Below are 13,828 nucleotides of genomic sequence, written 5' to 3' on the forward strand. Positions count from 1 at the left end.
TAATTCCCAGGGACGGAATAGTACGTCTAATGCGATCAGCGGCGGCCACGTGGTGAGCGCCGCTGATCGCGGCCGGGTGTCAGCTGATTATCACAGCTGAGACCTGGCACAATGTGTCAGGGGCGGTCACGGACCGCCCCCGACACTTTAACCCCTTTTACACCGCGATCAAACACGATCGCGGTGTACCGGGGGTTAAAGGGAAGCATCGGCAGGGAGGGGGCTCCCTCCGTGCTTCCCTGAGCCCCCCACAGCAGCGCAATGTGCAGCGCTGCTGCAGGGGGCTCCATCCCTGCAGGTCCCCGAATCCAAGATGGCGACGGGGACCTTCGGGGGCCTGTAGGGAGCTGACTTCCTCACTGTCTGCAAAGCGCAGACATGAGGAAGTCTGCTTCAATGCCTGTGACAGATCGCTGGTCTGTCACAGTGATCTGTGATGTGACAGATCAGCGATCTGTCACATGACAGGTATGTCCCCCCTGGGACAACCTAATAAAGTTTAAAAAAAAGTGTAAAAATAATTTTAAAAAAATCGCTAAATAAACTAGTAAAAAAAAAAAAAAATTCCCCAATAAATTCATTTTTTGAAAATAAAAAAAAAACAATAAAAATACACATATTAGGTATCGCCGCGTCCGTAACGACCCGCCCTATAAAACTGTCCCATTAGTTAACCCCTTTAGTGAACCTCTTAAAAAATAAAAATAAAAAACGAAGCAAAAAATAATGATTTAATATCATACCACCGAACAAAAAGTGCAATAACGCGCGATCAAAAAGACGCATATAAATATCCATGGTACTGCTGAAAACGTCATCTTGTCCCGCAAAAAAAGAGCTGCCACACAGCATCATCAGCGAAAAAATAAAAGTTATAGCTTGCAGAATAAAGCAATGCAAAAATAATTATTTTTTATATAAAATTGTTTTCATTGCAAAAAACCGACAAAACATAAAAAACGACCTAAATGAGGTATCGCTGTAACCGTACTGACCCGAAGAATAAAACCGCCTTATCAATTTTACCGCACGCGGAACGGTGTAAACGCACTCCCCCAAAAGAAATTCATGAAACGCTGGTTTTTGTTCATTCTGCGTCCCAAAAATCGGAATAAAAAGCGATCAAAAAATGTCACGTGCCCGAAAATGGTACCAATAAAAACGTCAACTCGTCCCGCAAAAAATAAGATCTCGCATGACTCGGTGGGTCAAAATACGGAAAAATTATAGCTCTCAATATGTGGTGATGCAAAAACTATTTTTACAATAAAAAGCGTCTTTTAGCGTGCGACAGCTGCCAAAAATAAAAACCGCCATAAATAGTAAATCAAACCACCCGTTATCACCCCCTTAGTTAGGGAAAAATAATAAAATTTAAAAAATGTATTTATTTCCATTTTTCCATTAGGGCTAGGGTTAGGGATAGGGTTAGGGCTAGGGTTAGGGTAAGGGATAGGGTTAGGGCTAGGGTTAGGGCTAGGGTTAGGGCTGAGATTAGGGTTAGGGGTGTGTTGGGGTTCGGGTTGGAGTTAGAATTGGGGGTTTCCACTGTTTGGGCACATCAGGGGCTCTCCAAATGCAACATGGCATCTGATCTCAATTCCAGCCAATTCTGAGTTGAAAAAGTCATATGGTGCTCCTTCCCTCCCAAGCTCTGCCATGCGCCCAAACAGTGTTTGACCCCCACATGTAGGGTATCAGCCTACTCAGGACAAATTGCAAAACAATTTTTGGGGTCCAATTTCTCCTGTTACCCTTAGGAAAATAAAAAATTGGGGGCAAAAATATCATTTTTGTGGAAAAAAATGATTTTTTTTATTTTCACGTCCGAGCGTTATAAACTTCTGTGAAGCACTTGGGGGTTCAAAGTGCTCACCACACATCTAGATAAGTTCCCTTTTGGGGGTCTAGTGTCCAAAATGGGGTCACCTGTTGGGAGTTTCAATAGTTTAGGTACATCAGGGGCTCTCCAAACGCACATGACTCCCGCAGACCATTCCATCAAAGTCTGCATTCCAAAATGGCACTGCTTCCCTTCCGAGCCCCGACGTGTGTCCATACAGTAGTTTTCTCCCACATATGGGGTGTCAGCGTACTCAGGACAAATTGGACAACAACTTTTGCGGTCCAATTTCTACTGTTACCCTTGGGAAAATGAAAAAATTGGGGACTAATTGATCATGTTTGTGGAAAAAATAAGATTTTTTTATTTTCATGCCCGGGCATTATAAACTTCTGTGAAGCCCTTGGGGGTTCAAAGTGCTCTCCACACATCTAGATAAGTTCCTTAGGGGTTCTCGTTTCCAAAATGGGGTCATTTGTGGGTGTTTCCACTGTTTAGGTACATCAGGGGCTCTCCAAAGGCAACATGACACCCGCAGACCATTCCATCAAAGTCTGCATTCCAAAACGTCACTACTTCCCTTCCGAGCCCTGACGTGTGTCCATACAGTAGTTTTCTCCCACATATGGGGTGTCAGCGTACTCAGGACAAATTGGACAACAACTTTTGGGGTTCAATTTCTCCTGTTACCCTTGGGAAAATAAAAAAATTGGGGACTAATTGATCATGTTTGTGGAAAAAATACAATTTTTTTATTTTCATGCCCTGGCATTATAAACTTCTGTGAAGCCCTTGGGGGTTCAAAGTCCTCACCTCACATCTAGATAAGTTCCTTAGGGGGTCTAGTTTTCAAAATGGGGTCATTTGTGGGGGGTTTCCACTGTTTAGGTACATTAGGGGCTCTCCAAAGGCAACATGACACCCGCAGACCATTCCATCAATGTCTGCATTCCAAAACGTCACTACTTCCCTTCAGAGCCCTGACGTGTGTCCATACAGTAGTTTTCTCCCACATATGGGGTGTCAGCTTACTCAGGACAAATTGGACAACAACTTTTGGGGTTCAATTTCTCCTGTTACCCTTGGGAAAATAAAAAAATTGGGGAATAATTGATCATGTTTGTGGAAAAAATACGATTTTTTTATTTTCATGCCCTGGCATTATAAACTTCTGTGAAGCCCTTGGGGGTTCAAAGTGCTCACGACACATCTAGATAAGTTCCTTAGGGGGTCTAGTTTTCAAAATGGGGTCATTTGTGGGGGGTTTCCACTGTTTAGGTACATTAGGGGCTCTCCAAAGGCAACATGACACCTGCAGACCATTCCATCAATGTCTGCATTCCAAAACGTCACTACTTCACTTCCGATCCCCGACGTGTTCCCATACAGCAGTTTTCTCCCACATATGGGGTATCAGCATACTCAGGACAAATTGGACAACAACTTTTGGGGTCCAATTTCTCCTGTTACCCTTGGGAAAATAAAAAATGGTGACTAAAAGATCATGTTTGTGGAAAAAATACGAATTTTTTATTTTCACGCCCGGGCGTTATAAACTTCTGTGAAGCACTGGGGGGTTCAAAGTGCTCACCTCACATCTAGATAAGTTCCTTAGGGGGTCTAGTTTTCAAAATGGGGTCATTTGTGGGGGTTTTCCACTGTTTAGGTACATTAGAGGCTCTCCAAAGGCAACATGACACCCGCAGACCATTCCATCAATGTCTGCATTCCAAAACGTCACTACTTTACTTCCGATCCCCGACGTTTTCCCATACAGTAGTTTTCTCCCACATATGGGGTATCAGCATACTCAGGACAAATTGGACAACAACTTTTGGTGTCCAATTTCTCCTGTTACCCTTGGGAAAATAAAAAAATGGTGACTAAAAGATCATGTTTGTGGAAAAAATACAAATTTTTTATTTTCACGCCCGGGCGTTATAAACTTCTGTGAAGCACTGGGGGGTTCAAAGTGCTCACCACACATCTAGATAAGTTCCTTGGGGGGTCTAGTTTCCAAAATGGTGTCATTTGTGGGGGGTTTCCACTGTTTAGGTACATCAGGGGTTTTCCAATCGCAACATGGTCTCCGATCTCAATTCCAGCCAAAAACGTCAAATGGCGCTGCTTCCCTTCCGAGCTCTGCCATGCGCCCAAATAGTGGTTTACCCCCACATGTGGGGTATCAGCATACTCAGGACAAATTGCACAATAACTTTTAGGGTGCTGTTACCCTTGGAAAAATAAGAATTGAGGGTGAAAAGATAATTTTTGTGGAAAAAATATGATTTTTTAATTGTACGGCTTTATGTTATAAACTTCTGTGAAGCCCTTAGGGGTTCAAAGTTCTCACCACACATCTAGGTAAGTTTCTTAGGGGGTCTAGTTTCCAAAATGGTGTCATTTGTGGGGGGTTTCCACTGTTTAGGTACATCAGGGGTTTTCCAATCGCAACATGGTCTCCGATCTCAATTCCAGCCAAAAACGTCAAATGGCGCTGCTTCCCTTCCGAGCTCTGCCATGCGCCCAAATAGTGGTTTACCCCCACATGTGGGGTATCAGCATACTCAAGACAAATTGCACAATAACTTTTAGGGTGATGTTACCCTTGGAAAAATAAGAATTGAGGGTGAAAAGATCATTTTTGTGGAAAAAATATGATTTTTTAATTGTACGGCTTTATGTTATAAACCTCTGTGAAGCCCTTGGGGATTCAAAGTTCTCACCACACATCTAGATAAGTTCCTTAGGGGGTCTAGTTTCCAAAATGGTGTCATTTGTGGGGGGTTTCCACTGTTTTGGTACATCAGGGGTTTTCCAATCGCGACATGATGTCCGATCTCAATTCCAGCCAAAAACGTCAAATGGCGCTGCTTCCCTTCCGAGCTCTGCCATGCGCCCAAATAGTGGTTTACCCCCACATGTGGGGTATCAGCATACTCAGGACAAATTGCACAATAACTTTTAGGGTCCTGTTACCCTTGGGAAAATAAAAATTGGGGTGAAAAGATCATTTTTGTGGAAAAAATATGATTTTTTAATTGTACCGCTGTACGTTATAAACTTCTGTAAAGCCCTTGTGGGTTCAAAGTTCTCACCACATATCTAGATAAGTTCCTTGGGGGGTCTAGTTTCCAAAATGGGGTCACTTGTAGGGGGTTTCCACTGTTTAGGTACATCAGGGACTCTCCAAACGTGACATACTATGAAAAGTATAATATTACAGGGTATATACACTAGTCTCCTTAATATTGCGTTGATCCAGGGAGCTAGTCTGATTGCCGTATGTGGAGTCGGGAAGGAATTTTTTTCCCCAATGTGAAGCTTACTGTTGCCACATGGGTTTTTTTTGCCTTCCTCTGGATCAACATGTTAGGGCAAGTTAGGATAGGATATGAGTTGAACTAGATGGACTTAAAGTCTCCCTTCAACCTTAATAACTATGTTACTATGTTACTATGTTACATGGCGTCCGATCTGAATTCCAGCCAATTTTGCATTGAAAAAGTCAAACGGCGCTCCTTCCATTCTGAGCTCTGCCATGCGCCGAAACAGTCGTTCCCCCCCACAAATCAGGTATCAGCGTACTCAGGACAAATTGCACAATAACTTTTGCAGTCCAATTTCTCCTGTTACCCTTGGTAAAATAAAAAAAATTGAACCAGAAGTATTTTTTTTGTGAAAAAAAGTTAGATGTTCATTTTTTTTTAAATATTCAAAAAAATTCCTGTGACGCACCTAAAGGGTTAATAAACTTCTTGAATGTGGTTTTGAGCACCTTAAGGGGTGCAGTTTTTGGAATGGTGTCACTTTTGGGTATTTTCTATCCTATAGACCCCTCAAAGTGGCTTCAAATGTGATGTGGTCCTAAAAATAAAATGGTGTTGTAAAAATGAGAAATCGCTGGTCAACTTTTAACCCTTATAACTTCCTAACAAAAAAAAATTTTGGTTCCAAAATTGTGCTGATGTAAAGTAAACATGTGGGAAATGTTAGTTATCAAGTTTTTTGTGTGCTGTATCTCTGTGATTGAAGGGCATAAAAATTCAAAGTTGGAAAATTGCGAAATTTTCAAAATTTTTGCCAAATTTCCGTTTTTTTCACATATAAGCGCAAGTTATTTGAATGAAATTTTACCACTAACATGAAGTACAATATGTCACGAGAAAACAGTGTCAGAATCACCAGGATCCATAGAAGCGTTCCAGAGTTATGACCTCATAAAGGGACAGTGGTCAGAATTGTATAAATTGGCCCGGTCATAAACGTGCAAACCACCCTTGGGTGTGAAGGGGTTAAGAGTTGATTTCAGTAGAAAACATTTCCCACATTAAGAACAGGAAAAAGGTTTCTCCCCTGTTTGAGTTTTTTTGCCCTGATGACATTCACCCTCGGGTATTATGGGAGTTAAGCAATGTGATAGACAGGCCTCTATTCCTTATATTTAAAGACTCTATAGAAACAGGGTCTGTTCCTTTTGATTGGCGGCAAGCAAATGTGGTACCAATATTCAAAAAGGGGTGTAAAAGGGAACCTGGAAACTATAGGCCGGTAAGCTTAACATCTGTTGTGGGTAAAATTTTTGAAGGGTTTCTAAGGAATACCATTATGGAATATCTCAATGTTAATAAATGTTTAACTCCATATCAACATGGATTTATGAAGGATCGCTCCTGTCAAACTAACCTGATCAGCTTCTATGAGGATGTAAGCTCTGAAATGGACCCAGGAGAATCATTGGATGCCATTTATCTCGACTTCTCTAAAGCATTTGACACTGTCCCACATAAAAGATTGGTAAGTAAGATGAGAAAGCTTGGGCTAGCGGAAAATGTGTGTAGATGGGTAGGTAGCTGGCTTAGTGATAGAAAACAAAGAGTGGTTATTAATTGTGCATACTCAGATTGGGCCAGGTGTTATGAATGAGTCACCGGAGGAGGAAAAAACAAAAATGCAAGCTAAGTCCAGAAAACAGGAGAGGTTGGTAGCTAGCGGATTGCAGACCCCTTGTTAGGAATCTGTGTCCTGCCATACGTATGCAGAGATCCAGATCCTCACATTTGTCTCCAGAGGCTAAGTCCTTTCAGCCAGCTTCTGTGCATGCTCCCATTGGAGTTCAGGAGTCAGTTGCTCAGGTCCTGCTTCTGATTCCATTGGTTCAGCTCAGGGCTCTGGAGATTTCCGGAAGGTCCCGGTCACTATAAAAAGTGCACATGGCTGTTCCGCCATGCGCTAGTATTTTTCATACTGCTGCTGTGTGTATGGTGACGGATGCTTGGACTGGTGACTGACATTATGAAACCCCTTCCCTCTGATAATACTTTTGTGTGAGTGATTGGGCATCAGCCAGTATTAGCGCCAGCGCGCTCAAGCTTCATCTTTGCCAGCAGCTAGCGTCGTGCATTGCGCTTGCAGCATAGCCATGCTTTTCCTGCGGCTCAGCTATCGCCGCGCTGCGGTTGCAGTTTGTTGGACGTTCGCAGTTGCGACGTTCCGCTTTTCAGTTTACGGTAGGTCTAGATGGAAAGTCCTGACGTCTAAGGCTACTCCTGTGACTTTTAAATACCGTGTCTGCTCCGCTGGAGTCTGTGACCTAGAACAGACTCAGTGGTTTTGCATGCTTTAAAGCTTGCAGCTCTGTGTCTCTAACAGAGCTTGCTTTAGTGCACTGGGTGCAGTTAAAACCCTGTGCACATTACCGCCCTTGTGATCTGCCCCTCTAGCATCGGTTTTTACACCTGCCACACGGTGGACCCCGGGCGGCGAACACGCTTTATTTATATTTTTATTTAGCGTGTTCCGCCGTCCCTAACACAATACTAGCGCCAGGGTCTGGCTAGAGATGGCAGATCAGCAGCAGCTGTTACAGCTTGTGCGTCAGCTCGAGGCTCATCTTGCTACCCTGGAGAGGTCTCTCGCAGCTGCGCAGGCTACAGATGCTGCCGTACAGGCACTCACAGATGCGGTAGGACGTATGTCCATGTCCGCCCTTGCACCGACAGTTACGCGCCTCCCGTTGCCCGATAAATATGCTGGGGATGGCGCCTACTGTAGCGGTTTTATCAGCCAGTGCTCGATACACCTGGAGCTGCTGACTGCGCAATTCCCTACGGAGCGGGCTAAGGTGGCTTTTGTTATCTTCCTACTGTCTTGCAAGGCGCTGGAATGGGTTACGCCTCTGTGGGAGCTTGGTGACCCCGAGATTCGGTCCCCGGCTAACTTGCTTACTGCCATCAGGCAAGTTTTTCTCGGTCCTCGGGTCACGCATGATACGTCCCTGCAGTTACTCGCCCTTACTCAGGGGTCACTCTCGGTTAGCCAGTATGCCGTCCATTTTCGGACACTGGCGTCTGAGTTGGAATGGTCCGACAAGGCCCTAATCCCCGTTTTTTGGCGAGGTCTAGCGGAGCATATGAAGGATGCTCTCTCTACTAGAGAGATTCCCACTAGCTTGGAAGAGCTAATCTGAGTCTCCTCACGTATCGATCTCCATTTTTCGGAACGCGGTATGGAGCGGGCTCACTCCAAGCACAAATCCGTTTCGGCTTCCAAATTTTTTGTACCCCTTGAGTTAGACGAGCTGGAGGTTCTACCTCCTGAGCCCATGGAGGTGTCTCGCACCAACTTTAATACAGACTCTGACCAGGAATCCATCTGCGGTTGTCACCATGTCTGTGCGGTTTCTCCGAAAGCCAGCTCCCCACAAAGGTTGGAGTCTGAACCGGCTGTCGAGACCTTTGTCCCTCCTCATCTCAGGGCTCAGGTGCTCACCTGGGCGCATGCGCCTAACACGCACCACCATCAGGGCTATATGCAGATCTCAAAACTGTTGGCTGATGTGTATTGGTGGCCCCATAGAGTTCGGGACATAAAAAAATTTATTCAGGCTTGCACCTTATGTGCTCAGTCTAACCCTCCTAGACAGAGGGTGGTGACATCTGCCGACACACGGCAGCGTGCCTCTGTCACTCCCGCTCCTACTATCTCCCAAGTGTCCCTCTTGAAATCTGGTGACCTCGGTTCCTCTGATGCCTTCCAGGTGTCTCGGGTTACTATAACCCCTACCTGGACACCAAGCTCGCCCTCAGACGAGTTTGAGCCCTATGCCACCGTAGGGCACAAGGTATTCCGGAGGGCTCGGGGAGGAGGGGGCCTTAGGAGGGGGGGTAATGTTAGGAATCTGTGTCCTGCCATACTTATGCAGAGATCCAGATCCTCACATTTGTCTCCAGAGGCTAAGTCCTTTCAGCCAGCTTCAGAGCATGCTCCTGGAATGTACTCCCATTGGAGTTCAGGAGTCAGGTGCTCAGGTCCTGCTCCTGATTCCATTGGTTCAGCTCAGGGCTCTGGAGATTTCCGGAAGGTCCCGGTCACTATAAAAAGTGCGCATGACTGTTCCGCCATGCGCTAGTATTTTTCATACTGCTGCTGCGTGTATAGTGATGGATGCTTGGACTGGTGACTGACTTATTATGAAACCCCTTCCCTCTGATAATACGTTTGTGTGAGTGATTGGGCATCAGCCAGTATTAGTGCCAGCGTGCTCAAGCTTCATCTCTGCCAGCAGCTAGCATCCTGCATCGCGCTTGCAGCATAGCGGTGCTTTTCCTGCGGCTCAGTTATCGCTGCGCTGCGGTTGCAGTTTCTTGGACGTTCACAGTTGCAACGTTCCGCTTTTCAGTTTACGGTAGGTCTAGATGGAGTAGTCCTGACGTCTAAGGCTACTCCAGTGACTTTTAAATACCGTGTCTGCTCCGCTGGAGTCTGTGACCTAGAACAGACTCAGCGGTTTTGCATGCTTTAAAGCTTGCAGCTCTGTGTCTCTAACAGAGCTTGCTTTAGTGCACTGGGTGCAGTTAGAACCCTGTGCACATTACCGCCCTTGTGCTCTGCCTCTCTAGCAGCACTTTTTACACCTGCCGCACGGTGGACCCTGGGTGGCGAACACCCTTTAATTATATTTTTATTTAGCGTGTTCCACCGTCCCTAACCCCCCTGATCCTATTCACAACAACTAACAGTAGCCGTGGAGCGTTCCTATGGTGGTCCAAGATGCCTCTTCACAGCCGGAGAACTAAATAAGCCTAAAGAAAGAAAGGGGAAATCTAAACTGCCCCAGAGCAGACCCCAAAGCAATAGACAGCCCCCAACATGTATTGTCAGTGAAAACAGATGAAAACACAAACACAGACAGAAAGACAGGCAGAGCAAACAATGGGGCCCAACTAACTAGATAGGAAAGGACAGAAAAGATGCTGGCTGCAATCCGCAAAAACCCTGCCAAAAATGTCCCAACACGTCTGAGAGGAAAAAGCGGCCCTGAAGTCACTAGACTTCAAAATCCCTATATCAGCACTCCGATATATTCTGAAGACAGAGCAAAAGAGATTTAACCGATCAGGGACAAAAATGGAAATTCAGCAGAGCCCCAGCCGGGGCTGGCAGAACACAAAACTAAGCAAATCAGACAAAATCTTATGGAACAATAACAGAGCAAAACTTAGCTTTAGAAGACAGGAACTGAACTGGAGGCCAGAGCTCAGAGCAGAGAAATCACCAGCAACCCTACAGGGCGTCGGCTGCCTTATATCCACTCAGAGATTCCGGATGTCCAATCGCAATCCCCCTGTTCAGGTGACAGGTTTCTCCCATCCAAATCAGTTTCACCACCTCCTTTCACCAGCAGAGGGAGTTCATCGGACATCAAAGGTGAACGAGAAAATGAGCTCACAACAGTACCACCCCCTTGAGGAGGGGTCACCGAACCCTCATCCACGCCACCAGGCCGATCAGGATGGGCCCGATGAAAAGCACGAACCATTCTTTCGGCATGAATATCAGATGCTAAGACCCAAGAATTATCCTCCTGGCCATAACCCTTCCACTTAACCAGATACTGGAGTCTCCGTCTAGCCAGACGAGAATCCAGTATCTTCTCAACCTCATATTCCACAATACCTTCAACCAATACAGGGTCAGGAGGTGCCACCACAGGAACTACTGGTTCAACAAACCTCTTCAACAGAAACTTATGAAACACGTTATGGATCTTAAATGAAACAGGAAGAGCCAATCGAAAAGAGACCGGATTAAGAATCTCCAAAATCTTGTAAGGTCCAATAAATCTAGGTTTAAACTTTGGAGAAGCCACTTTCATAGAGATATTCTTTGATGACAACCAAACCATATCACCCACCTTAAACCGGGGACCAATCGTCCTATGCCGGTTGGAAAACCGCTGGGCCTTTTCCTGGGAGAGAGACAACTTATCCACCACTTGGTCCCAAATCTGGTGCATTCTCTCCACCACAGTGTCAACACCTGGGCAGGCAGAAGACTCCACCTGCCCTGAAGAGAATCGAGGATGAAACCCAAAGTTACAAAAAAAAGGTGACATCAAAGTGGCAGAACTAGATCTATTATTTAAAGCAAATTCGGCCAAAGGCAAAAATGAGACCCAATCATCCTGATCAGTAGAGATAAAACATCTCAAATAAGACTCCAAAGTCTGGTTTGTTCTCTCCGTCTGCCCATTGGTCTGAGGGTGAAACGCAGAGGAGAAGGACTACTGAATTCCCAGCTTGGAACAAAAAGTCCTCCAAAATCTAGAGACAAACTGAACTCCTCTGTCAGATACAATGTTCATAGGAATCCCATGCAAGCGAACCACCTGTTGCAAAAACAAGGGCACCAACTCTGAGGAAGATGGCAACTTAGGGAGTGGTACAAGATGGACCATCTTAGAGAATCTATCACAAATCACCCAGATAAGTCATTCTCTGAAAGACAGGCAGATCAGAAATAAAACCCATTGAAATATGGGTCCATGGCCTCCTGGGCAAAGGCATCAACAACCCACTAAAGCGAGAGCAAGGTTTAGACCGGAAGCAAGTCCCACAGGACTGCACAAAATTCCTGACATCACGAGATAAGGCGGGCCACCAAAAAGATCGACTCACCAAATCTCTAGTACCAAAAATACCTGGATGACCAGCCAATGCGGTGCAATGAACTTCAGACATTACTCTCTTCCTCCACTGGTCAGGAACATACAATTTTCCAATGGGACAACGCTCAGGTTTGTCCTCCTGAAACTCTCCCAGAGCACGTCTCAAATCGGGCGAGATGGCAGAAAGAACTACCCCCTCACCTAAGATGGTAGCAGACTTGGTCTCAATAGGAGAATCAGTAAAGAAACTCCTAGAGAGGGCGTCTGCCTTGACATTCTTAGTGCCCGGAAGAAAAGAGACCACAAAATCAAAACGTGTGAAAAACAAGGCCCACCTAGCCTGTCTAGGATTCAAGCGTTTGGCCGACTCAAGGTAAATCAAATTCTTGTGGTCAGTGAGGACCACGACTTGATGTCTAGCTCCCTCCAACCAATGTCTCCACTCCTCAAATGCCCATTTCATGGCTAACAGTTCCCGAATACACACATCATAGTTGCGTTCAGATGGGGAGAACTTTTGGGAAAAGAAAGCACAGGGATTCATTTTAGATGTTACCGGATCTTTTTGGGACAAAACAGCTCCTGCACCAATCTCTGAAGCGTCCACCTCTACCTGAAACGGGAGTGAGACATTAGGTTGCCACAAAACTGGAGCAGAAGTGAACCTCCGCTTCAGCTCCTGAAAAGAAGAAACAGCCTCTGGAGACCAATTCAGCACATCAGCACCCTTCTTAGTCAAATCAGTCAATGGTTTGGCAATACCAGAAAAATTAGCTATAAATTTATGATAAAAATTAGCAAAACCCAAAAACTTCTAGACAGCCTTCAAAGAAGTGGGCTGAACCCAATCATAAATGGCCTGTACCTTGGCCAGGTCCATTTCAATAGTTGACGGAGACAAAATAAATCCCAAAAATGAAATCCTCTGTACACCAAAAAGGCATTTCGATCCCTTGACATACAGGGAATTCTCCCTCAAAATCCGGAACACAGTCCGAACATGTTCCACATGAGAGTCCCAATCCTTGGAAAAGATCAAAATATCATCCAGATAGATGATCAAAAATTTATCCACAAAGTCTCGGAAAATATAATTCATGAAGCACTGGAAGACAGAAGGGGCATTAGTGAGCCCAAAAGGCATCACCAGGTACTCAAAATATCCCTCCGGAGTATTAAACGCCGTCTTCCATTCATCCCCATGCTTAATGCGAATAAGATTATACGCCCCCCTGAGGTCAAGCTTGGTAAACCAGCAAGCACCTTTAACTCTGGAGAATAGATCAGAAATCAGGGGTAACGGATACTGATATTTAACAGTAATTTTGTTGAGGGAACGATAGTCAATACAAGGCCTTAATGAACCATCTTTCTTGGCCACGAAAAAAAAACCAGCACCAAAGGGAGAAGAGGATGGTCTAATATGACCCTTCTCCAACGACTCCTTAATATAAGATCGCATATCCTCATGCTCGGGTACAGATAAATTGAAAAGTCGACCCTTGTGAAATTTACACCCAGGGCTCAGCTCAATTGCACAGTCATAACTCCTATGAGGAGGCAAAGACGCAGACTTATTCTCACTAAATACATCATAAAAATCAGCCAAATAGTCAGGAACATCATGCGACTGTGGAGAGGTGGAGAAAACAGGAGTGTCACTAAGAGCACACTGACAACCCCAACTCACCACAGACACAGATTTCCAATCCACAACTGGATTATGGATTTGCAAACAGGGAAACCCCAGAACAATGGTATCATGCAAATTATGCCACACCAAAAATCTGCAATTTTCTTGATGGTCTTGGGCGACCCGCATTACCACCTGGGTCCAAAACTGAGGTTTTTCTTCGCCAAAGGAGTAGCATCAATCCCCCTCAAAGGAATAGGAGTCCGCAGAGGTGCCATAGGAAACCCACAAAGTTTAGCAAAATCCAAGTCCATCAGGTTCAGAGCCGCTCCTGAATCCACAAAAGTCTTAGCGGAAAATGTGGACAGGGAGCAGATCAGAGTAATTGCCAGAAGAAACTTAG

This window comes from Dendrobates tinctorius, unplaced genomic scaffold (genome assembly GCF_039654945.1).
Source record: "Dendrobates tinctorius isolate UK_male_01 unplaced genomic scaffold, ASM3965494v1 ptg000200l, whole genome shotgun sequence".
Classification (NCBI taxonomy): domain Eukaryota; kingdom Metazoa; phylum Chordata; class Amphibia; order Anura; family Dendrobatidae; genus Dendrobates; species Dendrobates tinctorius.